General features: G+C 34.9%; 1 long non-coding RNA gene across 1 annotated transcript in view; it reads right to left on the reverse strand.

Moving 5' to 3' along the window:
* LOC117102621 overlaps positions 1-7,831 on the reverse strand; it is a 12,155-nt gene extending 4,324 nt beyond the window's left edge. Inside the window, exon 1 of the long non-coding RNA XR_004444447.1 lies at positions 7,180-7,831. This is a non-coding gene — a long non-coding RNA (uncharacterized LOC117102621). The remainder of the gene's footprint in view (positions 1-7,179) is intronic.
* Between the last annotated feature and the right edge of the window lie 898 nt (positions 7,832-8,729).

Raw genomic sequence — 8,729 nt, forward strand, 5'->3', positions numbered from 1 at the left:
CAAGATAATTTATCTCACCATGACAACATACAACTTTTATTATGTCGACTTGTCAAGATAACCTATCTTGTCATGACAACAAAACATTTTTAGTATGTCGACTTGTCAAGATAATCTATCTCGCCATGACAACATTACTGTATATAATATCTAATAAATACATAGGCCCCTACATAATATACACATACTACTGCCATGAAGGAATACTTTTGCCTTTTTAAATTTATATATATATATATGTATATATATATATATATATATATATATATATAAAATTTAGAAAGGCAAATGGGAAAAACCCATAAAACAGCAAACGGCCACATAATGCAAAACTATTTAAATAGTATAAATAAACTAAGGGTTTACTAAAAATAAACTAAGCATCCACCGGAAGGATCTTGTTCACAAATTCACGGACTAGTGCTGTCTCGTAAGAATGTCGTAGGACGCGTTAAGAGTGAAAAAATATTCTCTGTATCTACTGGAACCAAGGCACATAGCTTGTATTCCACTATTTGCATTCACACCTGGGCTGTGTATATTGGCCTTGGTTTGGCTCTGTAATCATTAGTGGTCGTGGGACTAGTTTGGCCCTACCTAAGCTGGTTGAACGTTTCGTTTGGGTCTGTACCCTAGCTGCACTGATGAGGCCTGGAAGGCCGAAACGGATCCGTCTGCAGATATTGGGATTCCTTCCAGTGGATGCTTAGTTTATTTTGTCATTCTGATCGGATTTTGTCTACTGTTCCGTTTCAATTTTAATAGTTTTGCATTATGTGGCCGTTTGCTGTTTTATGGGTTTTTCCCATTTGCCTTTTAAAATTTATATATTATTAAAGAATCTCTATTGCGATCCAGCGGGCTGCCATTGATGCACGGTAGAGATTACATCTTTAAATCTCCGATCTTGTTCACAAATTCACTGACTACTATATTCTCTGTATCTACTGGAATCGAGCCACAGCTTGTATTCCACTATTTGCATTCACATCTGGGCTGTGTATATATATTGCCTTGGTTTGGCTCTGTTAGTGGTCGTGGGAATAGTTTGGGCCCTACATAAGCTGGTCGAATGTTTCGTTTGGGTCTACACCCTAGCTGCACTGATGAGGCCTGGAAGGCCGAAACGGATCCGTCTGCAGATATTGGGATTCCTTCCAGTGGATGCTTAGTTTATTTTGTCATTCTGATCGGATTTTCTCTATTGTTCCGTTTCAATTTTAATAGTTTTGCATTATGTGGCCGTTTGCTGTTTTATGGGTTTTTCCCATTTGCCTTTTAAAATTTATATATTATTAAAGAATCTCTATTGCGATCCAGCGGGCCGCCATTGATGCACGGTAGAGATTACATCTTTAGATCTCCGATCTTGTTCACAAATTCACTGACTACTATATTCTCTGTATCTACTGGAACCGAGCCACAGCTTGTATTTCACTATTTGCATTCACACCTGGGCTGTGTATATATATTGCCTTGGTTTGGCTCTGTAATCATTAGTGGTCGTGGAACTAGTTTGGGCCCTACCTAAGCTGGTCGAACATTTCGTTTGGGTCTACACCCTAGCTGCACTGATGAGGCCTGGAAGGCCGATATGGATCCGTCTGCAGATATTGGGATTCCTTCCAGTGGATGCTTAGAATTGAGAATCAGAAGTGAATCTTGGAATCCTTTGAATTCATTCAGTATCTGTCTCTTATACACATCTAGATGTGTATAAGAGACAGCATATACTGTAACACTCAGTATTAAAAATATAACAACTTATATATCTGTGTACCGTTAGCTTAGCCTTTCCTTATTGTTATTCCTCTATGTTCACTAACCGCGAAGGCTCACTATCAACTAAACCCAAATACTGTACATGCCAATCTTAAACTATATAGGGTGATGTATGCAAATTCAGGCTTCAGCTATGGACATCATTGTGATTGGCTAGATAAGCATATGCACATCTGCAAAAGCTTAGGAATTGTTCTTTCCGCCAAAATCTATTGCGGACGTAAGATGCCCAAGTGTACTGAGCACAGCAAAGTAAATTTCAGCGGACTGATTTTGGCTTATGTGGACTACATTTGGCAAGTAATTATGAGGCCAAAATCAGTCCCCCGGACCGATTTTTGCCCTGGACCAAATTTTTCCTGACAGGCCTATTTCAGCATCATTGTATGAAGAACTACTAAAACCCTATTAAGGATACAATGTCACGCTTTGGTTTGTGCTCCTTAATAGGGGAACCCCATTAAGGGGAGGTTTTTTGGTTCAAAATGTGTCCCCTTAACAGGAGTAATTATACTGTATATGAAAGTATTGTACATGTGTGTCTCGTAACAAACAGTATGATATTTGATACATACTTACTAAAGAATATAATTACCTAAAGCATCGTTTTATTTTTATTTACATGATTGTTGATTTCCATCATTTTTTGCCTTATATAATTCTGACATTGGTTGCTAGTATCTTTGTCATGTTCGGATTTCATACTGCCCACTAATTTAGCAGGCACTAAAACTCTTTTTTTTTTTTAAAACGAAATTTCCTTACCTCAGCTCCACCATGGTTGGGACTGAGGTAAGAAAATTTATGATTATGGCACCTCAAAGTGGCTGGATGGCACTCTCAGACAAACGTTAATTATGATTTTTCTTTTTACTCCATTTCTTTTATAATCTTAGGGGGCTCTGCCCCCTTGAATCCACCACTGTGAAATTATAATTTTTCATGTCCTTTACATCTGCAGGCCTACAATCACTGAAGCTGATAATTTCCAACAGATTTTGCAGCACATTATTAAAAATCAACGGGTAGAAGAGGGGGCAAAAAATGTAATGCATACTATAGCATTTCGCGATAATTAGGAACGATTTTTAAGTGAAATAATAATAATAATAATAATAAATGGATTTATATAGCGCAAATAAACGAGGTCTCTATGCGCTAGACAATATTGAAGACAAGAACACAAAGAAAAAAGCCGGAAAAAAAAAACATTAAAAAAAAACAATAAACACCAAGCTAGCACCCAAACTGAAGTATGGGGGTTACAACATCACCGCCAACCGGAGATCTGTGTTTATGTACTCCGGTTAGCATCGGTTAAGTCTTGATCTTTTCTGGGATAATAATAATAGGTTTTAAAAAGTGGACTTTTTTGGAATCTGGTGGTCCATGGGCAGAGGCCTGGAGGGGGTTTGTGGGAAAAGCGACAAAGTAGCATTTTAAGGGTCTTGCATAAGCCTAATAAATTTCTCAAACACATAATTCATGAATATTTCATTTGAATTTTCATTAATTTGGGTGTTTTTGGGACCTGAAAATGTAACGTTATTATGTCCCGTACATCTGCAAGCCTATAGATAACATTCTTCATATTATATAGATCAATCTGCAATCAACGGAGACGATCAATTTCTAACAAATTTCATACACATAGTATTAAAAATCAACGATTAGATAAGCTGCATGCTATAGCATTTTGTGATAATTAGGAACGATTTTGTGAAATCATAGTTTTTCAAAAGTAGACCTTTTCGAATGGGGGGGGGGTGCGTCCACACCCCCCTGCCTACGGGCCTGATTTCTGTGTAGATTTTGCCGCAAATTAGCCTTTCTTTGACCAGGTAGCTCAGACATGAAGAGACCCTTGGGGGAGAAGCAAGTTACTGTACAAGCAGTCCACACCTCAAGTGCTTTGAGACTTCTGTATAAAGCAAGTATGTAAATCAAACTACAGCTATAACATTACATCTGAATATACAAATGCTAAGTTACGCTTTTGCACACCTATTTTCATAGCAATTTTCCGTGAAATTTCAGCTAGTTTTTAAGTTGATGTATCATCTGCCCAATTACGGTAATATACTTTACAGAATATGGCATAGTTGAGGGGCCTGTCTATGCGTACTTTCATTTTATATTATATGTTATTCATTCACACAAGATTGGAACGGATTTCATTCATTCATACATTTCGTTGTTATATAGACGAATTCGGTTTCGTGGCTTTTTATACTCGCCGCCGGGGGGGGGGGGCTTCTACATGGCAGCTGGAGAAAGTGGTTGAGTGAGCGAGTAATAGCAGTGCAGCGGCCCGTATCAGAAGCGCGCGTTACGTGTGAAGGACGTCTTCGATTTGCTGGGTTCTTTTGTGTGTTCACTCGTGTTTCGTAACTGCAGTGAACATTTCTGTGATTCTTTCGTTTGAAAACCAGCTTTTATTTGTATTGATCCACTATGAAAAAAAATGAAGCGACGTGTAAATTTCCCGCACGAATATAAATCAAAATTGGTACTGGGCAGTGTGATTGCCCAAGTGGAGTCTTAAAAATCCCAAGATTTCTTTAAAAATCCCAAGATTCACAAAATATTAGTATATAACTTCATTAGTCCAATTTAAAGCTTTTCCAATGAATATTATTATACTAATCTGTAAGTTGCACTGTATAATGGAACAGTCTGGATTTTCGAGACCAATAACTCGCTCATTTTGCTTCAAATGTAGAATTTTCACAAGTTTAGGGGGTGGTGGTTGGGGTTGTGGGGAATGTCTTATATGCATTAAAATCATATACCGTACATTAAAAATAAAAGGCAATTGTCTTTATTTTATTTGTATTACACAGAAAATATTCAAGTAGCATCTCATACTTAAATTAAAAAAGGCGTTTATTTTTAATTTTATTCAGGAGGTGTAAGCTAGTAAGAGACTATTGTTGGTGAATTTTATTGAACTTATAATTGTCAAATTCAAACACAATGAAAAGCATTTGCAAGATATGGGATGGTGCGAAATTTCATGTAATGTACAATAGGTGCAATATTATTGCTCAACTTTATATATCTCAAACTGAAGCAAACAGCATATCCGCCAATGGGACATAGCAAGAGATTTAACTTTAAAAATATGCACCTTATTATTTTTGAAAAATGATGCAAATGGCTTTAATACAACAGCCTTATCAAAAGAATTGAAAAACTACTATCTAAGCTTTCGATGGATCTTTTATTTTGAACAAATAAACAGCTCTCCTCATTCGCAATTGTAAACTATGTTGTTATAAGGTAATTCACAGCCTATTTGTCCACTTATAGAAAAAATATTTAAAAATCCCTATCATTCTAAAAATCCCAAGATTTAATGAAAAGTTAACGAAAAATCCCAAGGTGTCTTTAAAAATCCCAAGATCTTGGGATAATCCCAAGCATGGTCACAGTATATATACTGTACAGTATACTATTATGTCCACATTTAAGTTAGTCATTTATTAATTAAAATAATATATTTATATAAATCATTAAAAGTAATGTTAAAATAAATACTACTTCTAGGCTTAGTCTATATTTCAAATATTCTTATATTTAGGCTAGCCCAAATATTATTATTATTATTATTATTATTATACATATATATATATATATATATATATAATTATATATATTATTATTATTATTATTATTATCAGATTATTAACATTATTATTAAGAATAACCAGGCACAAATTCACAAGCCAAACAAGGATCTCCGTCCTTGTTGACAAGTCTCTGTGGTATTGTAAATTCAATATCAATATCAATAAATAAATATGTGTATATATATAAATAAATATGTGAAAAATGAGCCATTATCATTGTTATATAATTGTTGTCTCTTTCCTCTTCTTCCTTCCTGAATCTTTTATAATATAAAACTAACATATTTTAATTTTACTTTATTTTAATATGTTTTACGGCTTCTGTCTAGGCCCTACACTATATAAATTTTTCCTACATTAAATTAAATATGATTGCAATACAAACAATTATATTATACTACACACTATATCAAATTTACATACATATAATATAATATTACTGTATTTGAAACATAGACTAAGCCTAAAAGTAGTATATCTTATTTAAACATTACTTTAAATAGTCTTTATAAATATATTAAGCTCCCTGACAAGGCGTCCACCAATCCCCTATTGAGGAAGCTAGTACCCCCCACCCTACCACCCGATTCAAAATTTAATTTGTCGGAGAAATAAAAAATAATAAAATTTTTTGTTAATCATAGGGTTTATTACTTAAAAAGGAAAATTTGATAGAAAACCATGCAAGTTAAGCGTATACAACACCTCACACATATAGCATGTCTTGCATTATACAGTTTTTAATCCCTAAAATTTTACAGCTTAGTAATGCATGCTTGAATTGTTTCAATGCTCAAGATTCGATTTTTCCCTAATGAATTTGCTGTAAATATCCCGACAGAGGGGTCCAATGGTCCCTGACGGGAGGTCCTTTTCACCCTGGAGCCCGCTAGCGCCGCCCCTGATTTAACCATGAACACAGTATTCTCTACAATAATAATAAGATTAACAAATTTCAATCTCATAATCATATTAATAAAGCTGGTGTTTTGTATTGACCTAGCCTACTATGGCTAACGACAGTACGCTCTCACCATGAAGGCTTCTTCTATGAATGGAATGACTTGTACGAAGCACAATCTCCTGTAGACCAAACCCAGTACTGTTTTTTTTATTTTTAATCGTGTGGGAAATTTACCATAACACATTTAGCAGCAATATGGCGAAAAAGAAAGCTAACCCAGAAGCCCCCAATTATAAGGGCAAATAGAAAAATTTTATTAGATTATCACTCCCGCCCGCATAAAATATTTGGGAAATATTGATGCGGGAATAAAAAAAATTATTATTTTTTTGCCGCATCAATTATTTCAACAGCATAACAATAACAATGCAATTTTGTGACTTCAAATACATTTTCTTTAAAAAACTATAAAATTAAACCAGTTTTTATACAATATTTAGCATTACAGACCAAATGTAAACAGTCCCTCCCTCATCGATAAAAACAAAAGCAAAATAATCTATTGTTCTGATTTTAAAAAAAAACAAAAACAAAAAAACTGCCCTCCCTCATCAATTTTTTTTTAAAAAAGAGTGTTAATGTAATAATTTTTTCTATGTGCCCTAATGGCAATACTATGTAAACAAAATGTTATTCACGTTGACCACGGATGCACGGAGCAACATTTAGCCTAAGAGCCCTGGGGCATAGGGAAGTGCCTAGGAGCATGCATGAAAAAGGGGAGTCTCTGCTCCTGAAAGATAGATTTTACTGCCCATTTTCAAGTATAACATAAAAATACCAGCTAACTTGACTACTCACCAGAGATGAAATGACGTAGTAAATATTCTGCACACTTATTTAAATCCAAACTGCGATTTTAAACGTTACAGACTTAAAGTTAGTAAAATGCATTTCCGCTATATCTTAGTTTCCGTAGGCCTAGTAAACGAACCATTCCGTAGCACCTGATGATTTATGGGGCACTTTTCTTGGGTTTTACAATAATGCATCAGTAATCTGACAACAGGTCTGAAGTCTAGGGTCCATAGAGACGATATAGCCAATAGTCCTGATGAAAAAATCATTGTCCTTTGTCCTGTACTTTCAACAATGGTAAATCTCTATATATTTCTGGGTCTGAGTAAAGATAAATTTCCTTAGTGTCTTTGTTTATTTCCGTAAAACGTTCATAATTAGGCAAAATTCCGTAGCAACTACAGACGTTTCGTAGAACTTGAGAAGTCTGAAGTACTTCGAATTCCTGACTCCAGGTGTTCTAACACACGTGTTCTTTATTATAATATCTTTGCTGAAAATTAACATGCTCGTTGGTGGCGCTGTCCAGAATGAGAAAAAAAAAATAATAATAATAAGGGACATGTGGCAAGTCTATGGGGCTATGTTTAAAACGTAAAGTGTCAAAACGGGGGAAAGGTAAGGTATGTGTTTCTGGGCCTTGGAGGATAACAATGTTTTTTTTACTCAGGGTAAAGAACAAATAAATAAAATAAAATAACGAAAATTAAAGACCAGTAAAGCCGACTATGTACTTCAATGGCGTACACAATTTTAAAATCTAAAAGAGATAGACTAGAAATATGTAGTAAATGACAAAATTAAGTCTTATTTTAAATCTACATGGCTTTTAAAATAAAATAACGAAAATTAAAGACCAGTAAAGCCGCCTATGTACTTCAATGGCGTACACAATTTTAAAATCTAAAAGAGATAGACTAGAAATATGTAGTAAATGACATAATTAAATCTTATTTTAAATCTACATGGCTTTTAATAAAATGACAATCGAGTGTTACTCAACTCTAGAAACAAAGGAAGAATGGTCCCAATTTGGGATTGGCTCAGGAAAAAGTTATGTGATTTCCAAAAAGCCCTGATCCAAGACACATGATGACCATATATTATTGGAATATACAACAGCGTTCTGTAAAAAAAAATTCAATCTGGACACAGAACTTAACTGCGTTTGGTGCCAGGGCGTAAGGTGGTTCCTATGGGTTGGGGTGGGGGGGTGGAGGGGTGAGAAAATTGTAAATGCGGGATCAGTGACGTAATGAAGGGGGACTTCCATATTTCTGTTGAATTTAATATAGGCCTATATTTTTTATATATATGCGCTGTGTCCTGGTTCCCAATCCTTTTATGTTTACTAGGATGGGCTTATATTCATAAGATTTGTACGAATGGATACCTTTGTTTGAAGCAATAATTTCAACGATCTGCGATCTACTCTTTTTTCCCTAGTGTTTAAATATTCAAAAATCTATAGACGAATCCAAGAGAACTTTTTTGAACGTTGCCCTCTTTTGTCGACATCATTACTCCCCAGGGCAAAGAGTATTCGATACCCT

This window comes from Anneissia japonica, unplaced genomic scaffold (assembly GCF_011630105.1).
Source record: "Anneissia japonica isolate Jap-2015-1 unplaced genomic scaffold, ASM1163010v1 scaffold1489_len2284818_cov182, whole genome shotgun sequence".
Lineage (NCBI taxonomy): Eukaryota > Metazoa > Echinodermata > Crinoidea > Comatulida > Comatulidae > Anneissia > Anneissia japonica.